The sequence below is a fragment of the Octopus sinensis genome, unplaced genomic scaffold, assembly GCF_006345805.1.
Source record: "Octopus sinensis unplaced genomic scaffold, ASM634580v1 Contig12866, whole genome shotgun sequence".
NCBI lineage: Eukaryota > Metazoa > Mollusca > Cephalopoda > Octopoda > Octopodidae > Octopus > Octopus sinensis.
In genome coordinates this window covers 1-27,622 of record NW_021832803.1, presented here as the reverse complement: position 1 = coordinate 27,622, position 27,622 = coordinate 1, and the positions used below count along the sequence as shown (strand labels likewise).

Below are 27,622 nucleotides of genomic sequence, written 5' to 3'. Positions count from 1 at the left end.
AACCGACGGAGATCCAGGCCAAGTATGTGTGTATGTATGAATGTATATATGTACGTATGTATGTATGTATGTACGTATATGCGTGTGGACGTATGTATGTGTGTATGTATATATGTATGTATGTATGTACGCATGTAATTATTTATGTATGTATGCATGTATGTATGTATGTATGTATGTATGTATGTATGTATGTATGTATGAATGTATGTATGTATGTGAATTGAATTTTTAGAAAGAATCACAAATATACAGCTCTCAAAATTACTGCAGAGTTTAATGACCACCTCAAGAACCCAGTTTCCACAAAAAACTGTTCGCCAGGAACTGCACAAAGCCGGATTTCACGGAAGGGTTGCAATCAGAAAACCACTACTTCCAAAAACAAACGTTGCAAAGAGTTTAAAGTGGAGTAAAACCTACAGCATTGGTCCCTAGAGCAGTGAAAGAGTCCTCCTCTACCTTATTTCCGATCACCAGCTGAGTATATTTGTGGACACAGCCAAAAGAATCATTTGAACCAGATTGCCTTCTTCCAACTGTTAAACATGCAGGAGTATCTGGAATGATCTGAGGGTGTCTATATCTGGGAAATCTGTCGGCCTAATGGCTTCTCTTCATGGCAGAATTAATAGTCAATACTATTTAAGCATTTTATATGATCTCATTCATCTTATGGTTGCGAAACTGTTTCTGGAGGGAAATGCAATCTTTCAGGTTGATAAAGCACTAATTCGCACAGCTAAAGTTGTTACTGAATGGCACGAGGAACATTCTAGTGAAGTTAAACATCTTCTCTGGCCACCACAGTCCTCAGATCTCAATATTATTGAACATTTATGGTACATTTTAGGAAAACAATTAAGGAGTCGATATCCTCCACCAATTTGGATAACTCTTTGAAAGTGGAAGGATTTAATTCCGACGATGCTGTAAAACAGGCCTTACAAGATTTTATTGACTCTAAATTGACAGGCTTTTACAGTTCCGGAGTGGACAAGCTACCACTGAAATGGCGAAAGTGTATTTACAATATTGGTGCATACTTTGATGAAATAAAACTATTCCTTGAATTCATAAAACATTAACAAACTTCTCTTTCTTTTCTACAAATTTCATACGTGACGACCTAACATATTTTTTATATGCAGAGAGACAGACAGGCAGACACACTCGGACATAGATAAATAGATAGATAGATAGATAGATAGATAGATAGATAGATAGATAGATAGATAGATAGATAGATAGATAGATAGATAGATAGATAGATAGATAGATAGATAGATAGATAGATAGATAGATAGGTAGATATATAGATAGATACATACATGCATACATACATGCATACGTAAGCGTATGTATACATAAACTATTACATAATAAATTCATGTTTGGAAAGCTTAAGTTTATCTTTGTGCTGTCGGATAATTTTCTGCAACTTTTGCGATACGGTGCAGTCATTCATGAATGGTTTTGATATATGTAAGGGGAACATGGAATATGCTATCGATACCTTGAAATTTTATCGTATTTACGGTTGACTCTTATGTGAATATGTAATATTTCAGGATGTCTTTTCCAACACTTCACTTCAGAACATTCCAAGCATGTTATTGGAGAGGAGAAACAAGATAAAAGCGATATTGTTTTATCGGGATGTAGAATTCACGCCAAAATAACAACACGGATACATAGTTGTATATTTTATGCTATCTGGTTCTTCATAAACTTCGGAAGAAGATATTCTTGAGTTGGCGTACTTACAGAATCGTTAGCAAACTGGACAGAATTACTTAGCATCATTTTGTCTGACATACGTTGTGAGATAATATTCGATCGAGATCATCTTCGCTATTCCTCCATTCGGGAACGATGAAATATTTATTACTTTTTGTATGAATGTTCATTTTGAAGGCAGGAAACGAAAAGAAAGGTCACGGTTTTGCATTGCAGCGAAACTAGAGGTTGTTTTAAGTTTAATTTTAAAGTGTATTTATAAATTTAATTGTAAAGTTTAATCATAAAGTGTATTTGTAAAGTTTAATTGTAAAGTTAATTGTAAAATTTAATTGTAAAGGTATTCACGGTTCATCTCGTTCATAATAACAATAATAATAATAATAATAATAGTTATAATAATAAATATTATTATATGATAGGAATTGTTTCTGTTTTTAGATTCCACATTCTGGTTACCTCTATTTCCAGGTCTTTGTATTTTGAAAGTTTATTATTATTATATTATTATTATTATTATTATCATTATTATTATTATTATTATTATTATATTATTATTATTATTATTATTATTATTATTATTAGCATCATCATTATTATAATTGTTATAAAGGCGGCGATCTGGCAGAATCATTAGTGGTATTTTGCCCGTCGCTATGTTCTGATTTCACATTCCGCCGAGGTCAGCTTTACCCCTCATCCTCTCAAGGTCGATAAATTTAGTACCAGTTAAGTACTGGGATCGACGTAATCTACTATTCCACTCCGCGCATAGTGATCTCATCAAGATAAACAGCACATGACCTTGCAGGTTAGGCCCAGTTAGAATTTTCTTCTGGTCGAGTAGCCCATCCCGCTCAAAAGGTCCCTGAATAAGGGTTGTTTAAGGGTGTTGAACAGACCACCCATGTTTCCAAAGGTGAATTATCCAAACCTCCAAGAATTCCTTTCAACACACGGTTATGATGCTCCGCCACTACTTCTGCTTGTGATCAAAGATGCACATATCGTCAGCCACTAAGGGACATGCTCAACTGTTTACGGTCAAACAACTGACAAGCAAATCTGTGGTATTGAGCAGAATATTTGCTGTAGCCCAACTTTTATACCAAGACAAAACAATGTACATGATAACACTTCCAATCAGTTAAGATCAGGAGCCATGAGAGCCACTGCCTGGTACTGCATCAAGGCGTTATTATTAATATTATTATTATTATTATTATTATTATTATTATTATTATTATTATTATTATTATTGTTATTTAATGTTAGGACAGATATCGCTGGAGTTACGTACCAGATCAACCCGTGATAGGGGAAAATCTGCAAAGTAGAAATAGCACTGTACTGTATATATTTTTATTATTTTTATAATTTGTATATATTTATTTTATGATAAATGCAAAACAACACCACGAGAAATCGACGTGAGCTTAAATGATAAACCGCGATAGGCGAACCGCGATATGGCGACGGGTTACTCTAATTATATTTTGTACGATTTAATTGCGAAATATCAAAAATATATCCGGCCGATATTCTCAGACACTAAACTCGAACCTTTAAAAGGAATCACTCGAAGATGTGTAACAGTCTCTAACGAGGAATATAACATCGCAAAGAAACGAAGTGATTGCTCACAACTTTTAAATTAATTATTTCCAGTGACAATAACACGTATTTGCAAACCTTCAACGGATTGTAGAGAAAGGTGTTATTCATTTACGTCAGATTATCTTGGGACTGTATGATAATGTAATGGAAATTTGTAAATATGTAGCAGCTTGAGTTTGTAAGTGATACATGCGTCGTATTCATTCAGCCGTTCATTTTATTATTTTTATTGTTTTGCTATTGTGTACTTATACATATATGCATACGCACACAGACGTCTGTATATACGTACATATATATGCATATATTATATATAATTAAGACAAATAACCTCTATTAAGTAATTCAATAGTGAAAGACATTATCTATATTATATAGAAGAAAAATATATTATTATAAATATTATTCCAAAAGTCACTAAATAAATAAACATTAAATTTACTATGTGTATAGTATATATATAATATATAGATTTATATTATTTGTATATATATATATATATCTATATATATATATGTATATTATATATATATATATATATAATATATATCTATATATATACATATATATATTATATATTATTATTATATATATCTATATATTATACTAAGCAATAAAAGGTTTAGCAACGAATTGCCTTACCACATACCGTTGCTAAACCCTTTATTGTAGTATTACTTAAATTTTCCTCGAATGAGCTTTTACATGCCGAAGACTACTTGGTGTAATTGATAATTATTCCAATTAATTAATTTCACCCTTCATTATTACGGATAAAAACTATATATATATATATATATATATATATATATACATATATATATATATATCCCTATATATATATATATAGGCGCAGGAGTGGCTGTGTTGTAAAAAGCTTGCTTTTCAACCACATGGTTCCGGGTACAGTCCCACTACGTGGCCATCGGCGTCTTCTACTATAGCCACGGCCCGACGGCAGCTTTTGATTGGATTTGGTAGACGAAAACTGAAAGCCCGTCGTGTATATATATATATATATATATATATATATATATATATAGAGTGAGAGTGAGAGAGAGAGAGAGATTTTTGTATCAAGAAGATCCAAATGGTAGGTAAGGCTATGTAAGTGGTACCGAAGGATACTGGAACAGCAAGTTTAATATCCAACGCATTTTATTCTTATATTTCCTTTTACACTTCCTGAATCTTTCCCTTTCCAGAATAACTTCATATATTGAACTGTACTTTTTCCTTCTATTTAACTATTTCATATCGTCTTTCAGGATGAGATATCTTTTATATCACTGAAACAGCTGTAAGACTGCTTTTGGCTTTGTTGTATCGTTTTATTTAACCTATGTATATATATACATATATTTAAATATTACTTCACACGTTAGTCGGCCCGGGGCTATTGTAGAAGCTACTTGCCCAAGTTGTCGCATAGTGACACTGAATTAGAAGCATATGGCTACAAAGCGAGATTATTGTTAATGCATATTGTCTGATATGTCTTTAATGCATACTGTCTGATATAAAATAAAAGAATGGACCCTGTTAGAGCCTAATTGTTCGGATTCAACCAATATACAAAAACATCTTGCATAGACAAAAATATCTCCGGTTGTGGTAGTGGTGATTGTTGTAGAGTAGAAAAGAATACTAATGGATATTTACGTTGTGGAAAGAAAGTCAGTAAATAACATATTCACTGTTTAATGTCTGTTTGTGAGTTTGTGATTAGATTCCAAATGAAAATACATTTACAAATATAGTTAATTTCTTATTCAAAACACGTTCACAAATAATACAAGTAGTATTTATATTATTACCAGTCTTTAGAAATATACGAAGTTTTGTGTAGTGTAGTTAAGTTAGTGTTAACTTATTTATGATAGATCAAAATTAAAAGTTTTAACTAGAACTAATTATATGATGGGGCAGATAGCACTGCGAATATTTCAACAGGAAAATAACATTTAACAACGAAGCGTATGTAATGTTAAGTAAGCTCAAGTGTCTTCAAGTTGAGATTAGCGATTTCAAAGTGAGCACATTTCTCTTAATCAAATCTTAACTTTTAGACCAATCAATTAAAACGTCACTTGCTCGATGTTTTGTTGTTCCTCTTGTTCAAATTTACAGTCTCAGAAATGCTTTTGACTTTGTGGCTGGGGAAAAATCATTACAGCTACTGCTGTTACATGTTTCTTTATACAATCTAAACGTTATTGTACGCTCTTTATTAGTTGAATGTGTATTTTAATAAATAAATTTGTTACAGTTATCGCAGTTGACAAGTGAACTGCTACGTTTTAATCTTCAGTGGTTAGGGCAGCGGACTCGCGGTCATAGGATCGCGGTTTCGATTCCCAGACCGGGCGCTGTGAGTGTTTATTGAGCGAAAACACCTAAAGCTGCACGAGGCTCCGGCAGAGGATGGTGGTGATCCCTGCTGTACTCTTTCACCACAACTTTCTCTCACTCTTACTTCCTGTTTCTGTTGTACCTGTATTTCAAGGGGCCGGCCTTGTCACTCTCTGTGTCACGCTGAATATCTCCGAGAACTACGTTAAGGGTACACGTGTCTGTGGACTGCTCAGCCACTTACACGTTAATTTCACGAGCAGGCTGTTCCGTTGATTCGGATCAACCGGAAGCCTCATCGTCGTAACCGACGGTGTGCTTCCATCCCAGACAATGGCCATGCTTTTGCACCACTTTGAAAGTACTTTAATATGCTAAGTCCGCTAAATATTTTATGGATCATCTATGGCAGACCGTTAATTCACGGGAACATGGACAAACGATCGCAGGGGGCAAATGCAAATACACACATACACATACACACACAAATACAGTCTCCTGTATATGCGTGTATATATATATATTATATATATATATATATATACACACATACGTACACACAAGCATACGTACATACAAGGTACACACAAGCATACGTACATACAAGGCACACACGCACACACACATACATTTATACATACATACAAACATACATACATATGTTTGTATGTTATGTATATATATATATATATATATATATATATATATGAGAGAGAAAGAGAGAGAGAGCGATATACATACATACATATATTTATATATACATACATATATACATATATATATATATATCATGAGTGGTTGTGTGGTAAGTAGCTTGTTTACAAATCACATGGTTCCGGATTCAGTTCCACTGCGTGGCACCTTGGGCAAGTGTCTTCTACTATAGCCTCGGGCCGACCAAAGCCTTGTGAGTGGATTTGGTAGACGGAAACTGAAAGAAGCCCGTCGTATATATGTATATATATATTATATATATATATATATATATATTATATATATATATATATATGCGTGTGTGTGTTTGTGTGTCTGTGTTTGTTCCCCTAGCATTGCTTGACAACCGATGCTGGTGTGTTTATATCGCCGTTAATTAGCGGTTCGGCAAAAGAGACTGATAGAATAAGTACTGGGCTTACAAAAGAATAAGTCCCGGGGTCGAGTTGCTCGATTTAAAAAAAGGCGGTGCTCCAGCATGGCCACAGTCAAATGACTGAAACAAGAAAAAGTAAAAGAGTAAAAGAGCATACGTATAGGTATATATATATATATAATATATATATATATATATATATATATATATATATATATATATAATATATATATATATATATATATATATTTAAGTTTATCTTCCTGGAAAGAGCAGCGTAAACTCTGAAATCACACCAGACTGGAAAACAAATGGGAAACAAAGTTTGACCGACTAAATAGGAACAACAACAACAACAACAACGAGTGGAAAAAGAACAACACTGCATTATTTTCATATATATCAATATAAAATGGCCATTTCTTCGATTGAAACAAAACCTGATAACGACAGACAAATCATGACGTCTATATATTGTTGTTTTTATTTATCTTTTAATTTCTTTAAATTTCTTTTCGCATTAATTCGTTATCACACACCGAAATTTAGAATAATCACATCTCAAATGATAATTTCCCGACAGCTAAATTACCGATCATTCGTTTGTTGATCTTAAACATCTGTTGTTGATCTTAAACACAGAATATAGGTGACGAACTTGTAGTTACTGGAGTGTCGGAAAGTATGCCATGCAATATTCGGCGATGCTCTCTGAGCTTTGAGTTCAAATTTCACCGAGGAAAACTTTGCTTTTTATATTTATAGACAAGGCCGAAAAGTAAAGCTATCAATCAAATCCCTCTCTTTCTCTCTCTGAGTATAGGCTGACTGCAGTAAATTTTGTATTTTTGTTTATTATCATTAATCTTATATTATTATTATTATTATTATTATTATTATTATTACTTTTTTTTTCTTCTTTCAAATTTGCTTCCATTTCTTGCCGAGTGTCCTCCCGACTCCTAGGGCAAAGAAACTCATAGCATACATTGGTAGGCCATTAAACCAAACTCAATAGTTCGTTCATTTTTTTTTATTTTTTTTTTTTTAAGTTAAATTAAAATACATGAGCAGCAACAGTTCTCACATCGACAATGCTCTTCTCAATACGTGTGATGTACCAGTTAAGACAATCTTTTGCACTTCTTGCAGGGATGGTAAGCCAGGGATCATTCTCATATAATTTTCGGTTCCCTTATTATTATTATTATTATTATTATTATTATTATTATTATTATTATTATTATTATTATTATTCTGTTTGACTTTTGCTTTATGTTTGTACAAGTTGGCTCCAAGTCTCACCCAGAGACCTCAAGAGACAGCAGGTTGGAAGTTCTGTGCCATATATTGGGGGGGGGGTTGTACTAGTGAATGTCTAATACATAAAAATAAAAAAAATAATAAAATAATAATAATAATAAGGTTGTTTTAAACCTTGAGATTACATAGAGAGTATTTTGCGTAGGATATGAGCAGTTCCCATGAGCACTATCTTTTGAATTTCTGCCATTTTGGGGTTTCCTGGTATCTGAGTTAGGTAGCAATCAGTCCCTTTCGCTATCATTCCCAGGGCACCTATGACAACAGGTATTGTTTTAGTCTTCAGCTTCCACATTTTGCTGATTTCTATTTCAAGATCTTTATATTTGCTCAATTTTTGGTAGGTCTTGACAGATACGTTTATATCGATTGGGACAGTCATTTCAATGAGGTGGAATGTTCTTTGTCTGAAGTCTTTCAATATGATGTCTGGCCTATTTGCATCTATATTCCTGTCAGTTTGAATGGTGAAGTTCCAGAGGAGTGAGATGTGGTCATTTTCAAGCACTGGAGGTGGATTGTGTTCCCACCAGTTTTTTTTTCATGGGGCAAATCCAGGTTTTTGCAAATTACCCAGTGAATATATTGTGCAGCTCTATCATGCCTATTGAAATACGCTGTAGGCGCTAGAAGACTGCATTTGGAGACAACATGATCAATGGTTTCATTTTGTTGTCGGCATACGCGACATGTTGGGCTACTGCCGTTCTTTAATATGTTGGCCTGGTAGTTTCTTGTTGGTAGGCATTGATCTTGAGCTGCTATGATAAACCCCTCTGTTTCAGATTTTAAGCCAGAGGCCATTAGCCATTGATGTGTCAGGACTTTGTCGATATCTGCATTATTCGCTCTCTTTAGGTATTTGCCATAGAGAGGTTTTTCTTGCCATTTATTATTCAGAATATCTAAGGCCGCAGTTTTGGCACGGGTTTTCATGCGCTTAGCTTTTTCTGTGCTTGTTTCTTGTATGTCTATCTCTAATTCCGAAATTGGTTGTATTCGGAATTCACTTAGATATTCCTTTGCCTGTTTTGTGACTGAGTATGATGCTTTCTTGTTTTCATGTTTTGAAACAAGTTTTAACATCCAGTCCTCAGAGTTTTTCAGGTAGGTGTCTAGGCCAATTGTAGCAATCTTCATTGTTATTGCCAGTTGCAAAAGACCACGGCCTCCCTCTCTTCTTGGCAGATAGAGTCGTTCTGTATCTGCCTTAGGGTGGTGCATTCTATACATTGTCAACAGTTTCCTTATTTTTCTGTCGAGCTGACATATTTCAGTAATTGACCAGTTAACAATATTGAAACTGTAAGTCACGACTGGTATGGCTAATGCATTGATCGCTTCGATCCTGTTTCTTGCATTCAGCTCTGTCTTGAGTATTGCTCTCACTCTTCGATCGCATTCTCTCCTGATCCTCTCCTTCATCTCTGAATGCCTTATTCCGTTCCCTTCAATTACCCCTAGGTACTTGTAGCTCTCCGCTGGGTCTAGTTCTTTTATGACATTCTGCTGGTCAAAGTTAACGTTAGATGTTTCTGTCATTTTTCCTTTGATAAAGGTAGCTTTTGCACATTTATCGAATTGCATTCTGATGTCGTCACTGAATTGTTTGACTATCGCTAGTAAGCTCTTGAGTTGTTGGTCATTTTTTGCAAAAAGCTTTAAATCATCCATATAAATGAGATGATTTATATTTTTATCAAACATTTTATACCCGTACTGCGCGTCATCGAGCAGCTTTGAGAGAGGTATTAAGGATAAACAAAAGAGGAATGGTGACAGTGAGTCACCCTGGAAAATGCCACACGAAATTTTTACATCACCAGCATTTAGGGATTCATTGTCACTGTTCAGAGTTAGAGTGGTTCTCCATGATCTCATACTTACAGTCAAGAAGTTTCGCAAAGTAGGTGCTATCTTATATATTTCCAGGCATTTCCTAATCCAGCTATGTGGTAGGCTATCAAAAGCCTTTTTATAGTCTATCCAGGCTATTGATAAGTTTTTGTGTCGTTTGTGACAATCTTCTAAGATCATCTTATTGATGAGTAGTTGGTTTTTACAGCCGTTGGATCCACGTTTACATCCTTTCTGTTCATTAGGGAATATGCTGCTGTCTGTTAAAAAACTATAGGTATATTCCGTCAGGACAGATGTTAGTGTTTTGTACATAGTTGTTAAGCAGGTTATGGGTCTATAGTTTTTTACCAATTATTTTCTATAATTATTATTATTATTATTATTATTATTATTGTTATTATTATTATTATTATTATTACTATTATTACTATTATTATTATTATTATTATTATTATTATTATTATTATTATTGTTATTATTATTATTATTATTATTACTATTATTACTATTATTATTATTATTATTATTATTATTATTATTATTATTATTATTATTATTATTTTGCATGAATTCAGAAATGTTTCCAATATGTAAGGAGAAATTTAATTCCCGGGCAAGGCCGGGTGCCTCTGCTGCTATATATATATATATATACTTGAGAAACTGAGAAGAATGTGAGTGAGGGTCTACTAACACCATCTCATAAAACAAGACAGAAGTGGTGCTACTGGGACCATCCCACGACAAAGTAAGCATCATACAACATTATCTGTAAGAAAAGACTAATACGGTGCGATTGTACCAGAATACAGAATAGTTGTGAGAAAGAAGCATGGATTTATCTTTCATAAACGATGGCTTCTCCTTACGTCTCTGGAAAGCGATTAACAAATTCAGCTGGAAACAATGGCAGTTAGTGTGGACTAAAAGCTAATGTATGTTCTGCACTCTATTATAATAGTGGTTATCAATGAAAATGCAGTGTTCTTAAACGAAAATTTAATGTATTTCTGTCAAACTTCGCATTAGTCACTTATTAAGACTAATTGAAGTTTCTTTCTTTCTTTTTTTTTTTTTGTTTTAAACTCTTCACTTATGTTATTTTTTCTCTCTCATTCATTTATTGATTGCGTCCGCGATTTTATCTTAATGTCTCTCTGATCATAAATGTAGTTAATTCTAGGCGACGGAAGTTCCCAGAAAAATTAACATGAGATTTTTCAGAAAGGCAACCTGAGTCCATTGAACGTTTTGGATTCTATAAAAGATCGAGAAATTAAAATGTGACGTACGATTTAAGATTTCAGTGAGGTGAGCCGAGTTCATTGTCTGCGTTTGCTTCAATAAACTAATCGATGTTAAAATATTGGAAAGGTGAGCTGAGTGTTTCTCACGATTCATTAGACAACTGGATAAGATTTTACCGAAGTGAATTGCTTTTATTTTCTCGATTCAGCGAACTGCTAGATGGCAACACTCTACAACAATAAACCTTCAGAGAAGTTAAATCAAGTGATAGCTGTCTTTTGATTATTTAAATCATTCTATAGTAAAGACTTAATAGAAGGAGCCACATTCCATTGCTACCTTTATATTAAATTCAATAAATAATTACGGAGGTGTACTTGCATAGCGAGTGAATTGATCTGAGATCGTGTGCTGGAGCGAAAACAATTGCAGTGTGGAAGGTGTTTATAAGCCGTTTATGAAACACACTAAACCGTTAGATTCACTTCAACATTTAAATTTAATTTGTCAAAATATTTTCGTCGCTTGAGACCGCGACCTAATCACTGACAAACTTCCGTACTGCATCTCACGGAATTTTGTCAGTGAACAGGTTGCGGTCTCAAAGCACCTTCATTTTGGGGGTCACCAATACTTTATTATCTCCATTTCAATTTCACTTATCAAACTTCATGTGGTTGGGGAGCAGACGTCTTAACGCACAACCAAACATGCACCTGTGTGTGTGTGTGTGGTGTGTGCGTGTGTGTGTGCGTGCGTCTATGTGTGTGCTAGCGTGCGTGTGTGTCTTTATTGATCTTATAATGTATATTGTTAATACTCTGTCGGTTACGACGACGAGTGTTCCAGTTGTTCCGAAATTAACGTGCAAGTGGCTGAGTACTCCACAGACACGAGTACCCTTAACGTAGTTCTCGGTGAGATTCAGCGTGACACAGTGTGGGACAAGGCTGGCCTTTTGAAATACAAGTACAACAGAAACAGGAAAAAAGGTGAGAGAAAGTTGTGGTGAAAGATTACAGCAGGGTTCACCACCAACCCCTGCCGGAGCTTCAGGGAGCTTTAGGTGTGTCTCCGCTCAATAACACTCACAACGCCTAGTCTGGGAATCGAAACCGCGATCCTAAGACCGCGAGTTCGCTGCCCTAACCACTGGGCCATTGCGCCTACACTGATATTTCTGTCATATTACCTCTGTGGACACTGTTGTTCTGATGTTCTTGATGTGGCTGTTCCCAGTGGATCAAACTTTACAAAAATACATTATTACTAACCCACAGCGTTTTAAAAGTATTTTTTTCTTCATTGAAACAGCTGGGAATAATATGAGCAAAGTATAGTAATTACCAATTATCTTCAGATTTCCATTGCCTTTTCTTGTATCCACTCTTTTCTATCTATTTATGTCTCATTGTATTTTCTGACGATTACTGTTGAATTTCTGTTTTAATTTTCCCCCCGGATCATCTCTGATCACGCAAATCTATGATCAAAGGAAGTCTATCTTAATCATCTTCTCTTTTCAGTGCTATATACGAACGCATGTCAGAATGTGTTATTTCTTTATCTAAGGTGGGAGGGCAAAACATATAAAGGAATTTTATCTGCTTTTCCTTCCGACCTCAAACGATCTTCTAGTGGCCTCTCTTTTTGATTCGCTGCTTTTGTGGCTTTTGTCGTTTTCTTCTCATTGTTGTTGTTATTAATCTAGCTATTCAGCCTACTTTCACATTATCATCTCGTTTTCCTCCTCCACTGCATCTTCTTTCTCCTTCCTCTTTTTCTTTCATTCTTTGTTTCTCTTTTTTTTCTTCCACTTCTTTTATCTTATGTTTCTTTTCACTTTCTTCTTCTTCTTCTTCTCTCTCTCTGTCTTCCACTTCTCCTTCTTGGTTTTATAATTAAGGCGGTCTGGTATCTGAATCATTACCAAGCCGGATAGTATACTTAACTGCATTTCGTCCGTCTTTACGCTGTAAACTGAAATTCCACCGAGATCGACTTTGTCTTTCATCCAGTCGAGGTCGATGAAATAAATACCAGCTGAACACTTGGGGCGATGTAAATGACCACTCCCCCTCCCCAAAAATCTAAGGCCTTGTGCCTATAATAGGAAGCATTATTACTGTTATTATTGTTATTATTATTGTTTACGTATGCTCAGTTCCCCTTTTTATTCTCCCACACAGTCTTTTTTTCTCACTTACACATGAATGTCTTTATCCCACTCCATCGCTATCTCTTCCTTTATCACATTCTGTTTTTCTTGTCTTATCTTGTACCATTTTTAACAATAAGCCTTTCGTTATAGAACTTTTCTATTCGTATCCGGGTCGCTGACGCGCACACATGCTCACATACACAGATGCAATGCAACTTTATATATGTCATACATGAGAGTGTTCGTCTCCGGGGGAAAGTGGGAGCGAGGTATACTATTTTCATTAATTTGTTAGGAAAACCATAAAATAATAGATTGTTATTTGAGAAATGTTTAGAATCTAATTTATGTCTATGGGTGTAATATACAGAATTACATTCTCAATCTACTGTTTCAATTAATGAGCAAGTAAACATCAACGGCTTTAATTTAGAGAATTGCTAATGGTTTGACTTTATTAAATGATAGATGCGTATTAACTTAGTTGAAATCACAGCGTTGTGATTAAGCGCTTCACTTTGCAACTAGATGGTCTTGTGTTCGATTTCATTACGCGGCACGTTGCCCAAGTGTGTTTTATTACTTATTTCTTTATTGCCAACAAGGGGCTAAAAAATATAGAGGGGACAAACAAGGACAGACAAACAGATTAAGTCGATTATATCGACCCCAGTGCGTAACTGGTACTTATTTAATCGACTCCAAAAGGATGAAAGGCAAAATCGACCTCGGCGAATTTAAACTTAGAACGCAGCGACGGACGAAATACCTGTTTCTTTATTACCCACAAGGGGCTAAACATAGAGGGGACAAACAAGGACAGACAAACGGATTAAGTTGATTACATCGACACCAGTCGAGGTCGACTTCGCTTTTCATATTTTGCGGTGGGGGATCGATAAAATATGTATCAGTTGAACACTGGGATAATTGTAAACGATTAACCCTTCCTCCGAAATTGCTGGCTTTGTGCCAAAACTTGAAATCAATATTTATTATAAAAATAAGGCGGCGAGTTAGCAGAATAATTACCGCACCGGACAAAAGGCTTAACGGCATTTCTTCCGACTTTACGTTCTGAGTTCAAATTCCGCCGAGGTCGACTATGCGTGTCCACCATTCGTGGTTGAAAAACGAAGTAGCAGTTTAATATTGGAGTATATGTAATTGACTTATCCCTTCCCAAGAAAATTCCACCAAAATTTAAAAGTAATATTTATTTTGAAAACATCGTTATATATATTTTTTTAATGTAATTACACCAACGCGAGTATATAATTAAAAATTTTGGTGTAAGAAAAAAATATCAACTGACATTTATATTACATTTGCAAAGATAAGATTCTTTTATCCTTATTTCAGACGAATATATTGACTATTTGGTGTCAACGAGGTGATCCGTAGCTTAAGGCGTTATTTTCTATTAAAAGGACGTTTTCAAAATTTCTATAACCGATATGTAAAATAGGAAAGAAAAGAGACTCAAGAAGAATTTAATATAAGACATCTTAAATAGCATTTCTTGTTTATGTTGCCGTAGGCACTTGTATTCTATTGCATTTTTAGGAATTTCAGTAAAGTCTTGATTTGCATCAAGGATATTAAAAATATATTTCGAGAGCTCAATCATTTAAAGTTGTTTAGGTGCCTCGGGAACATTTACAAAATGGGGGTTGAATCGATAATCTCAGAGAACAGACAGTTAAGATTCGTAGAGACAAAGACGTTTCCGTAGTATTCGTTAATTAATAAATCTATAGCAGCAGTAAATAATCTAGGCGTTAGTCACATGAATCCAGCAGGATTTGTCAGGCAGTGAAAGACTTCACTAAACTTTCCTTTTGAATGACAAGGTATTTGGGGAAAAGCTATCTTTTCTTACATAAGTTCCTGGAGGTTGTATTTTTTTCAAATATGTATATACATAGATTTGGCTTTTACCTTGTGAAGAAGTTTAGTCATCTTGCTTTGTCAAAATATCGTAAGAAAATACAGCATTCTTACAAAAATCCTCAGAATTTATCTCTGAGCGCCAGGATTACCTTGTAGTTAGGTAGCTCGGATCTTTTCGGTTTGAACGGCAGTTTTAACATAATTTCTAGGTAACTAAAAAACTTTTAACTTCGTATACTGGTAGAATGTGTTTACAAAACATTTTTTTCTCTTGGCTTTATTGAGAAAATTCTATAGTTTGTAAGATATTTGTTGTTTTTTTTCTTCAGTTTCTGCAATTTCAACCAATCACTGACGTCTATTGAGTTAAAAAGCATTCTGTGCCGTATTAACATGTCCCTCGTTTAAGAAACAGATTGGGTTTATTTAAATTTCTGAAGAAAAAAAGATACCCTTCCCCCACCCCTAACCCTAACTCTAACCAACCCTAACGCTAAAAGAGATCGAAATGCAATAGACCGATTCTAGGGTCATAATTATGGGTGACAATTTCATATGACACCGCTAGAAAAAACTGCCGTTCAAACCGAAAAGAGCCGGTAGCTCGCTTTGCAACTACGTGATTGTAGGTTCCGTCACACTACGCGGCACCTGTGCCTTCTACTACAGCTCCACACTATCGTAGGACTAATTATTTTAGAATGAAGTTGCTGGACGGAAACTATGCGGAATCCCGTCATATGTGTGTCTTTGTATTTGTGTCTATGTTCATAAATTTACACACAGGAGCACGGGCGCAGACAATGCTTGACAAACGCTGTTGGTTTGTTTACGTACAAGTAACCAGCACTTCTGGAAAACAGACTGACAGAATAAGTACTGAAATCGAGATGCTCGACTCCACCCTCCAAGATAGTGTGGCACAGCAAGGTGACAGTCCAATGACTCAAACAAGTAAAAGATAAAAAATAAAGACGATTTGCTGGGTTAGATCAAAATATCTTACGATTTGTATTTGCAAAGATAACTTCTTGAATCATACTCCAGCATGTGGTACGTTAAATCCACGCGGAGCAAGTCCTCATCCAACTAAATATGTGGGGGAAATGATGTATTACATTTACACGACTATATACAAGCATAGTATTAACTCCTCTCCAAAGTCAGTCGTCATGATAGATCGTTAGCCACTACATACATTTTTTTCTCTCCTTGTTTTTTTCTGTGTCCCTTTCTGTAGAAGAACGTAGGCTCGAAACGTAAAAGACTTTTTCTTTTCTGAGCGTTATACTAATACATCTGTTTGTTTTGTACACCACCTGTCTTCGTCTTTTGTTTTTTCGTAAACTCTCCCTATATATATTATATATATAATATATATATATATATAATATATATATATATATACATATATTCTCTCTTTTTCTGTGTCCCTTTCTGTAGAAGAGCGTAGACTCGAAACGTAAAATACTTTTTCTATTCCTGAGCGTTATACTAATACATCTGTTTGTTTTGTACACCACCTGTTTTCGTCTTTTTTTTTTCGTAAACTCTCCCTATATATAATATATATATATATATATATATATATATAATATTATATATTGTCTCTCTTTTTATGTGTCCCTTTCTGTAGAAGAGTGTAGGCTCGAAACGTAAAAAACCTTTTCTATTCCTGAGCGTTATACTAATACATCTGTTTGTTTTGTACACCATCTGTCTTCGTCTTTTGTTTGCTTCGTAAACTCTCCTCATACTATTAACTTTATCTATAACGTTACTGAAATCCTGCATCCTGATAGCTGTTGTGTCCGGCTTTACGTTCTGAGTTCTAAATCCGCCGAGGTCGACTTTGCCTTTCATCCTTTTCGGGTCGATCAAATAAGTTCTAGTTAAGCACTGAGGCTAAGGTATTCGACTTACACCTCCCTCGATGCTAACATATGACTGTACACATCTCAAACTCTCAATCAATACTTTTTTGCTTTGTAATTAAAATCAATTTGGCTCTCCTTTCAGTATAGCGTCTCCACTAGCTGTACGTGGTCCGCTGTTATTGTTAAATTTGCTTGAAGTCAGAAGAAATATCTTTTAGCATTTTATCCGACACGTTAAATATTCTACCACCTCGCGGCCTTCCATGCTTTAAAATAACTCTTAGTACAATAGGTAGAGGGCCTAAAATTCTAGGGGAGAATAATAGTCGATTACAAGGACCCAAGTGTGTGACAGGTATCTATTTTATCGATCCGTAAGGGTGAAATACGAAGTCAACCTCGGCGAAATTTCAAACAAGATTGTAAAGACGAACGAAGTTCCGTATAGCATTTTGACGGACGTTGTAATGATTTTGCTAGCTCGCTTTAAAACGACTTTGTCTGCTTTAAAATAATAACCTCGCTTTAACATTTATCTACGCATATAATTTTATCGTTTATCTCATAGGAGCGTGATCAGCATGGAATATAGGTAACTATACATATAATTTATTGATGTTGTTGCAGAAAATGAAGTGTTTCGCACAGAAAGTTTGCTAAAAGTAAATACGAGGAAAATAAATAAGCACACTCAGATCTTTTTACTTGTGTTTATTTCGTTAATTGTACATGAAATCCAGGGTCCTTCTTTCCTAACAGGCAAACGGCCTTTAGAAATAAATTACATATAATGCAGTCTGGTTTTAAGACATACACTTTCAAAGTTGTTGTAGAAGTTGGCTGATAGTACCACCGATACATGTAAGAGCGCCGGAAGCGAATTCGTTTGTCATAACACTTAGAATCGTCAGTGATTACACTCTGATGAATTTTAAAACTGGATCTGAATACGTAATATCACGTGATCCATCGAAATTGCTTGGTTAATATACATGTATACATACTTATAGCTATGCGTGTGTATGTCTATGTATATATATGCATGTATGCATGTATGAATGTATATATGTATATATATAGGAAAAAAGCAACAAGAATGGATTAAAATCTCGGTACAATTGTTTCGTACGAGGACATCTATAATAAGCTACAAAAAATGCAGTAAATACAGATGGCTCGTACTCGTCAGCCGAAAAAACATCAGAGAATTCCCAAACATCAAAAGGGGTAAATACAAATGAGGGTGTAAGATTAACTGCATTGAAGAAAGTTCATGTGAATTCATTAGAATTCACTTGAATCTCAATTACTTAAACCGAATATGTATATATATATATATGTGTGTGTGTGTGTGTGTCTGTGTGTGCGTGTGTATACATGTATGTATATATCTGTATCTATGTGTGTGTATATATATAAATATATATATGTATCTATGTGTGTATATATATATGTATCTATGTGCATATATATATATATCTTTCTCTGTGTGTGTGTATGTATGTATAACAATAGTTATGTGTATATATATATATATCTACATACATATATACGTGATTGAAGGTTAGAGTGTTGCTCGTGTGACCGAGGTTATGATTTCTAGACCGACGGTACCTTGTGTCTTGAGCAAGACCCTTCATTTCTCGTGGTTCCAGTCTCCTCAGCTGCAAATGGGCAACCCTGCACATAAATACCAACCTAACTACTGGGTTTGATTCGTTGGACTCAAAGTCCTTCAAGGCGGTGCTCCAGCATGGCTTCAGTCTAATGACTGAAACAAGTAAAAGATAAAATAACATAGGCGCAGGAGTGGCTGTGTGGTAAGTAGCTTGCTAACCAGTCACATGGTTCCGGGTTGAGTCCCACTGCGTGGCATCTTGGGCAAGTGTCTTCTGCTATAGCCCCGGGCCAACCAATGCCTTGTGAGTGGATTTGGTAGACGGAAACTGAAAGAAGCCTGTCGTATATATGTATATATATGTGTCTGTGTGTGTTTGTGTCTGTGTTTGTCCCCCTAGCATTGCTTGACAACCGATGTTGGTGTGTTTACGTCCCCGTAACTTAGCGTTTCGGCAAAAGAGACCGATAAAATAAGTACTGGGCTTACAAAGAATAAGTCCCGGGGTCGATTCGCTCGACTAAAGGCAGTGCTCCAGCATGGCCGCAGTCAAACGACTGAAACAAGTAAAAGAGTAAAGAGTATACTACTTTTTAATATTATATGTACGTCACATTATATGTTGACTGGGAATTAGAATTCTCGTCTCTAAACATTATCTGGATTATTTATCTTCTGTGTAGCTTTCTTTACTATTCTTTTTTTCAATTTTCCTAAAACTGCAAGACCGCCTTTCGAGTTATATTTAATACCAGCTTGGCTTTGATTATTCACAGCCTTACGAACAGCATAATACTTAGGGACGTGTTTAAAATATAGTTGACATTTCAATATCACAGAGACCAGGCAAGTCATTTTATCTATCAAGTAAAACATTATAAAATGTCTGCTATAAATCTTCATTAAAAACAAACTTCGCATTCTGCCTTCAGTGCTTTTCCTTACGCAATGCTTTTTGGAGACGGTGCCGTAGGATTAACCGCAAGAAACGCGAAAGACTCGGAAGCAGAGTAAAGTCTAGCGTTTCCTGGAATAGATTTTCCTTTGACATTAAACAAAAGAAAGAAATCGTGAGTTGAAGTTTTATTTAACTATACGTTTGTACTGGGTTCTCCGGAAAATTCATGCCAAATTATAGTAGCATACATTTCGACCTATGTTAGAACATGGTTCTAACATATACATCCATACATTCGTACATACATGCATATATACGTACGTATATCTTTCGTATGACATATACATCCATACATTCGTACATACATGCATATATACGTACGTATATCTTTCGTATGACATACATATCCATACATTCGTACATACATGCATATATACGTACGTATATCTTTCGTATGACATATACATCCATACATTCGTACATACATGCATATATACGTACGTATATCTTTCGTATGACTAGTGGTCGAATACCAAAGCAAATCTATTGTGTCGTCCGAAAAGTTCATGCCGAATTATAGTAGCTTACCTTTCGACTTATTTTAGAACATGGTTGAGTCCATAAAATAGGATTCGACTACACTTCCATTTAGAGCACAGTTTCAACTATCTTTTCGTGGAAGAAGTTTTACGTTCCTATAATCTGGGTTAATTCTGTAACCCTTTAAAATGGAACATAAGAAAATTCATTTTCGGCACTTGATGCTTTGGGAACCAGACAAAAATTGCTGCAGCACGGCTGGGCTGTGTTACCCCACCCTCCATATTCACCAGATTTCCACTTATTCAGGTCTCTGCAGAATAGTCTTAATGGTAAAAAATTTCAATTCCTTGGATGACGTAAAAAGATATCTTGATGAATTCTTTGCCATGAAACGACCTCGATTCTGGGAAAAGGGTATTTTCAAGTTAAAGGAAAGATGGAAACACGTTGGACAACAGAATGGTTCATATTTGGTTGATTAAAAATGTAATGGCAAGTATTTATAGACCGTTTTCTTTCCTTTAAAAATTGGCACGAACTTTCCGGACAACCCAATATATATTCAATTTTCTCCCAAACCGTTACTTAATAAATATGCCTTAGCTGTGCATGTTTTCAGCTTTACCGGAAGTTCATTTGTTTTCATAAAAGCTGGAATGACAGCTTAGTAAAAAGCTTGGAAACAGCTCGATAAAAGTTTGATAAAAGCTTGGAAACTTTATCATATGATGTCATATTACGTAGATAATACGTGAAAAAAAGAGTAACAGACATTACATAAACACTTTTGATCATTGGGTTGCACCATTCAATGGAGGATCCTATTCCGAAACATCAGACGTTTGCGTTCGTCACAGCTAACAAACTTCATAAAATATTCTTGGTTTCAATAACCTGTGTTATAAAAGTGATGGATCTTTTCGTTTTGAACGGCAGTTTTTTCTAGCGGTGTCATATGAAATTGTCACCCATAATTAAGATCCTAGCATCAATCTATTGCATTTCAATCTGTTTTAGGGTTAGGGTTAGTGAGGGTTAGGGTTAAGAGGTGGAGGGAAGGGTATCTTTTTTTCTTCAGATATGTAAATAAACCCAATTTGTTTCTTAAACAAGGGACTTATCCATACGGCACAGAATGTTTTTTACCTCAATAGACGTCAGTGATTAGTTGAAATTGCACAAATTGAAGAAAAAACACAACAAATATCTTACAAACTATAGAATTTTCTCAATAAAGCCAAGAGAAAAAGATGTTTTATAAACACATTCTACCAGTATACGAAGTTTAAAATTTCTTAGTTACCTAGAAATTATATTAAAAACTGCCGTTCAAACCGAAAAGATCGAAAGTGATATATGAGGCTCTCAAAATTCCCTTCGGATTCCGGGCTTTACACTAAGTCAATGAAGACATAGAATGGGCATTAAATATCCGAGTTGGTTTCGATCTCACCGTCCATATGATCGGAAGCAATTCACGTCGATATAATTAATAATGAACATTTTTACCTTCATTAGTTTTTCTGTAATCTCCCCCCTCTCTTCCCCACTCCCCAACTCTTCTTCCCCCACTCTCTCTCTCTCTCTGATGTTAAGAAATATTTTCAGTATTCAAACGTAGGATAAAAAGAAAAATCTCTTTGTGAACTCAGGGACTGAGAACTTAACTTAGTTAAAGCCTGATGGACTTGAAGGAAAAAGCTGGACAGTAACAAGAGATTGAGATCACAGAAGAGAAAATTATTAACTTGTGATGTCTGAACAGTAATTGATGCATCAGGCAATGCGGCAATCTTCAAAATCTTTACCTTTTCATATATTTTGACGAGCAGCGAAGAAGAAACGTTATCAATATTTCTTCCGTCAATTTGATCTCTATCGTCTACTGCTACTTAAATAGTTATCGGTCTTTTAGTTACTGGAGTTACTTCTGTGTGTGTGTGTGTGTGTGTGTGTGTGTGTGTGTGTGGTGTGTGTGGTGTGTGTGTGTGTGTGTGTCTGCATATGTGTGTGTTTGTGCGTGCGGGTAGACACATACATATATGTAACTAGATACGTTATAAAACTAAAATGTGTGTGTGTGTATTTATATATATATATATATATATATATATATATATATATATATACATGTATGTACATGTATATGTATCTGTGAGAGTATGTTTGTGCGTGTATGTGTGTGCGTGTAGACACATACATATATCTAACTAGATAGTTTATAAAACGAAAATCTGTCTGTGGTGTATGTATATATATATATATATATATATAATATATATATTATATATATATGATAACACGGTAAGATACAAAAGAAAGAAAGAGACCTCAATATTATGTAAATAGAGGAATTTATCTATACAATATGTTACATTACTCGGTAGTCAAGATAAAACTCTGAGTTTCAGATGCCGAAGTGGAAATCCACAACACCATCTCTTCGGTTATCTGGCTATTTCCAGATAACTAGCCAGATAACCGAAGAGATGGTGTTGTGGATTTCCACTTCGGCATCTGAAACTCAGAGTTTTATCTTGACTACGAGTAATGTAACATAATGTATATATATATATACTATATATAATATATATATATATATATCTATATATATATATATATATATATATATATATATACTCGTTGCTCTCTTTTCTGTTTTACTCTTTTACTTGTTTCAGTCACTTGACTCCGGCCATGCTGGAGCACCGCCTTTGGTCGAGCAAATCGACCCCAGGACTTATTCTTTGTAAGCCCAGTACTTATTCTATCGTTCGCTTTTGCCGAATCGCTAACTTACGGGGACGTAAACACACCAACATTGGTTGTCAAGCGATGCTGGAGGGACAAATACAGACACACAAACATATATACACATATATATACATATATACAAAGGTCTTCTTCCAGTTCCCGTCTACCAAATCCACTCACAAAGCTTTGGTCGGTCCGCGGATATAGTAGAAGACACTTGCCCAAGGTGCCATGCAGTAGGGCTGAACCCAGAACCATGTGGTTTGAAAACTCCCATAACGGGTTATGAATCGTGGGTCTGTGGCTATGACCCCAAAACAAAGGCTCAGTCTTCGCAGTAGAATACCCTAACCTCTCCCAGATCGTTTGTCTAAATCGACATTTCCCGGCCACATTCGAAACGTCTGAACCACACGTACAATTGTGTGTGGCTCATACACTCCTCCCCATTTACTCTCTGCAACTTTGCATAGGCCTCTAAGCAGGCATCACCAGGCTTTTGGCAAAGTTTGATGCAAATTATCTGCTGAACTTCCTTTGTCTTGTTCAATGAGACGATCACACGCTAGACACGTTCCTTCCAAGCACTGCTTTAACCAGCAGAAGTGAGCTAGAACGTTACTGCGTAGAGCACATGCACAACAATGTTCAAAGTGAATCTGGGCCAAGAGGCTTTCCTCTGCGTACTTTAACTTCGTTGCTACGCAAGAAGTCCGGATACTTATTGATCAGACTATGTATATACATATATATATATATATATATATATATATATATATATATATATATATATATATATATATATCATTTCTTTACTACCCACAAGGGGCTAAACACAGAGGGGACAAACAAGGACAGACAAATGGATTAAATCGATTACATCGACCCCAGTGCGTAACTGGTACTTAATTTATCGACCCCGAAAGGATGAATGGCAAAGTCGACCTCGGCGGAATTTGAACCCACACATACAAACATATACATATACACATATAAATATATACATATGCACTTTTTCATATAAATATATATAAATATATATACATACATACATACATACATACATACATACATACATACATACATACATACATACATACATATATGTGTACTTATGCAGATACATCCATACATATATATATATATGTATGTGTTTGTATGTGTGTGCGTGTGTGTATGAAGGTGCGTGGCTCAATAGATAGGGGACTCGACTCGCGATCCCAGGGTTCCGATGGTGCCTTGTGCCCTTGAGCATGTCTCTCTATTTCACGTTGCTGCGGTCCACTCAGCTGGCAAAAATTAGTAATAAATGCATTTCTAGGGGTCAGACTTGTCACACTGTGTGTCACGCTGAATCTCCCTGAGAAGTACGTGAAAAGGTGCGCATGCGTGTGGAGTGCTCAGCCACGCGTTGGTCACACGACCATGCTATTCCGCTGATCGGATCAATGGAACCCTCGTCGTCGAAGCGACGGAGTAATAGTAGGATTTCTATATTACGTATATATTATAATATAATAATATATATATTATATATATACATATATATATATATATATATATATATATATTATATATATATATAATATATGTTATATATATATATATATTATTATATATATATATCTAATATATCTAAATATTCAAATATATAGGAATGGCCAAAATAGGACATTCAACTCACTAGAAGAGCAGTTAAACTCCAAACACTAATAGTTGTAATTCTGAAATGGAAAGAGAAATAAAAACGTTTACCCTTGCCTTTCTGGACTATGCATAGTTTCGGCAATCTTTAGTAAATTAATTAATTAATTAAATTAAATTTATTTACAACTGGCGTGCCTCTTCAGCAGAAAAGCCAAAGACTAACATATATTCACGAGGCGATAATAAGCATGCCTCAAGTTTATATATATATATATATATATACATGTTTAGCATTACGATTACAAGCGATGCACTTGAAAACAAACCACTCCAAATACTAGATATAATATCTGTCTAAATACTGGGTTGTCCTGGCTCTTGACTCTGGAGAGTATCTAGGCTGTGAAATTTGGAGGGAGAAAGTGTTGTGCTATTTGGTTAGGCATTTGTCGACCGGAGTTACATAAAATGAAGTTCCTTGTTTAAGGACGCAACGTGCCGCTCAGTTCGTGAATTGAAGCATCGAATTTATGATAGTCAGCGGAAAATTCTAATCACTAAGCTTCGTGCCTTCGTTGTTTTTCTATCTATCTATCTATCTATCTATCTATCTATCTATCTATCTATCTATCTATCTATCTATCTATCTATCTATCTATCTATCTATCGCGTCAATCATCTACTACCGCCTGACCGTCGTACCTTGTCCCGACCCTACCATCACCAAACTAGAACGCATCCTCTTCCGCTTCTTGTGGAAAGGATGTGTCCCGATGGTCAGGCGATCCATTTGCTGTCAACACCCGTTAAAAGAAGGGCTGGGCATGTCGTGGTTGATGATGCACAGACACGCGCTGAGACTGCGACACCTCCGGCTCTATGTAGACGACGGGGAACAGGTGTGGTCGCCGTTTGTGAGACACACATTCCCGCAGCTCGTCTCCATGACCGAACTGCAGTCGTGGATCAAAAAGAGGCCGAGGAAGGGCGAATGGCACCGCGAGTGTCGCGTTGCTCTCAAGCAACTCTGCCGTCCCGGGTCGACCTTGAGTGACTTCAACACAACCAAAGCATTCTATAGGGGATTAGTGGAGGGGAGGTACGACGACGATCTCGGGGCAAACCTGGGCGTCGACGAGGAATACCTGAACCCGCCTGTTTTGAAACGACTTTCGGCCGGGACCTATGGACAACTTCCAGAGATCCCTGGCCTGGCGGTGCTACCGAGAAGCGCTACCGTTCGGATAAGCTCTATAGGCATGGCTCGAGAAACACGGGGCCGACCTGCGAGATGCGGGCAGAGCGATGAAACCGCTCTGCACGCAATCGTGCAGTGTCCAGCAATTTCCCACCTGTGGGCTTATGTCGAACGACTGCTGTCACGTGTGGGACGTGTCGGTTTATCAGCTGAGTTTATCGTTAATATCGTCACGCCTCCTTCCTTCAAACGGGAAGGAAGAGCTATTTTTATCATACTTGTGGCTATGGCGAAAGAATGTATCTGGTGGACGCGCCTGAAAGGATTAGAGACAAACACTTTCCTCTCTGGTCAATCTCTCATCAACTTCTTCAAGTATCACTTGAGGAGGAAAGTGAGAGTAGAGAGGCAAGTTTTGTCTAGTGAATGTTTTAAAAAAAGATGGGTGAATGTAGCAAGAATGGCACGTATGAATGACGAAGCCACCTTGAGCATGATCCTATGAACCCAGAAATTGAAAACAGAGAGTTGCTTATTTGCAAAAAAAAAATAATAAAAGAAAGAAATATAACATGTGACTTCATTGACCGAGGTTACCGTGGTCTTTTCCGTAGGCTTTTCTTTCCACGGGTAAACCTCACCTGTCCTCCCCTTTACACTTCATATTGACATTTCTGTGATAACGATCGCTATTGATCAATTTTTTTCCTCTCCCCTTTTTTTTTTAAAACCCCCCCCTTTTTGTCCTCTTTCTCTCCTTTTACGATCCCTTTTGATCGAAACTCCCCATCCTTTTATTTTTTTTTTTTTTTTACCTTCAAAAGAAAAGCTCTACCTTGTAATTTGTTCTATCTGTGTGCAGCCCTGTGTGGCTAATAAAGAAACATATCTATCTATCTGTCTGTCTGTCTGTCTGTCTGTCTGTCTATCTGTCTATCTATCTAGATACATAAATAAATGCACCCCTCCCCCAAAACACACACACACACATATAGAGGAGTGGCTGTGTGGTAAGTAGCTTGTTTACCAACCACATGGTTCTGGGTTCAGCCCTACTGCGTGGCACCTTGGGCAAGTGTCTTCTACTATATCCGCAGACCGACCAAAGCCTTGTGAGTGGATTTGGTAGACGGAAACTGGAAGAAGCCCTTTGTATATATGTATATGTATGTGTGTGTATATGTTTCTGTGCCTGTGTTTGTCCCCCCAGCATCGCTTGACAACCGATGCTGGTGTGTTTATGTCCCCGTAAGTTAGAGGTTCGGCAAAAGCGAACGATAGAATAAATAATAGGCTTACAAAGAATAAGTCCTGGGATCGATTTGCTCGACTAAAGGCGGTACTCTAGCATGGCCGCAGTCAAATGACTGAAACAGTTAAAAGCGTAAAAGAGTAAGAGTAAAGATACCTTTGGATTCATAGATATACATACTTACACACACACACACACACACACACACACACGCACACACATATATATATATATACGTACTAACATACACTCATACGTACATACATACATTCTTATGTACGCATGTACAAATACATACAGACAGACAGACAAACAGACAAGCAGGCAGACACATTATCAAAGCCATTGCTGACGTAATCAGCACATTTTTTATTGTTGCTATTCTTATAGTTGCAGTAATTGTTTTTGCTGTTTGTTGTTGTTGTCGTCAGATCCAATCAATGACAGTCGCACTACAGAATCTAATATCATAACATCCAATTAGTCACTCTTTTTTATTTTTTTTATTATTTCTATAGTTGTGATTTTTTTTTTTTTACTTTGCATTTAAA

The 27,622-nt window shown here is 35.9% G+C and overlaps 1 long non-coding RNA gene across 1 annotated transcript; it reads right to left on the bottom strand.

Moving 5' to 3' along the window:
• Positions 1–12,161: 12,161 nt before the first annotated feature.
• Positions 12,162–23,911, bottom strand: LOC118761380. Its single transcript, XR_004997331.1, has 3 exons — positions 23,880–23,911; positions 21,433–21,435; positions 12,162–12,401 (listed from the first exon to the last, which is right to left on the bottom strand). It is a non-coding gene; the product is annotated as an uncharacterized LOC118761380 (long non-coding RNA).
• Positions 23,912–27,622: the final 3,711 nt, after the last annotated feature.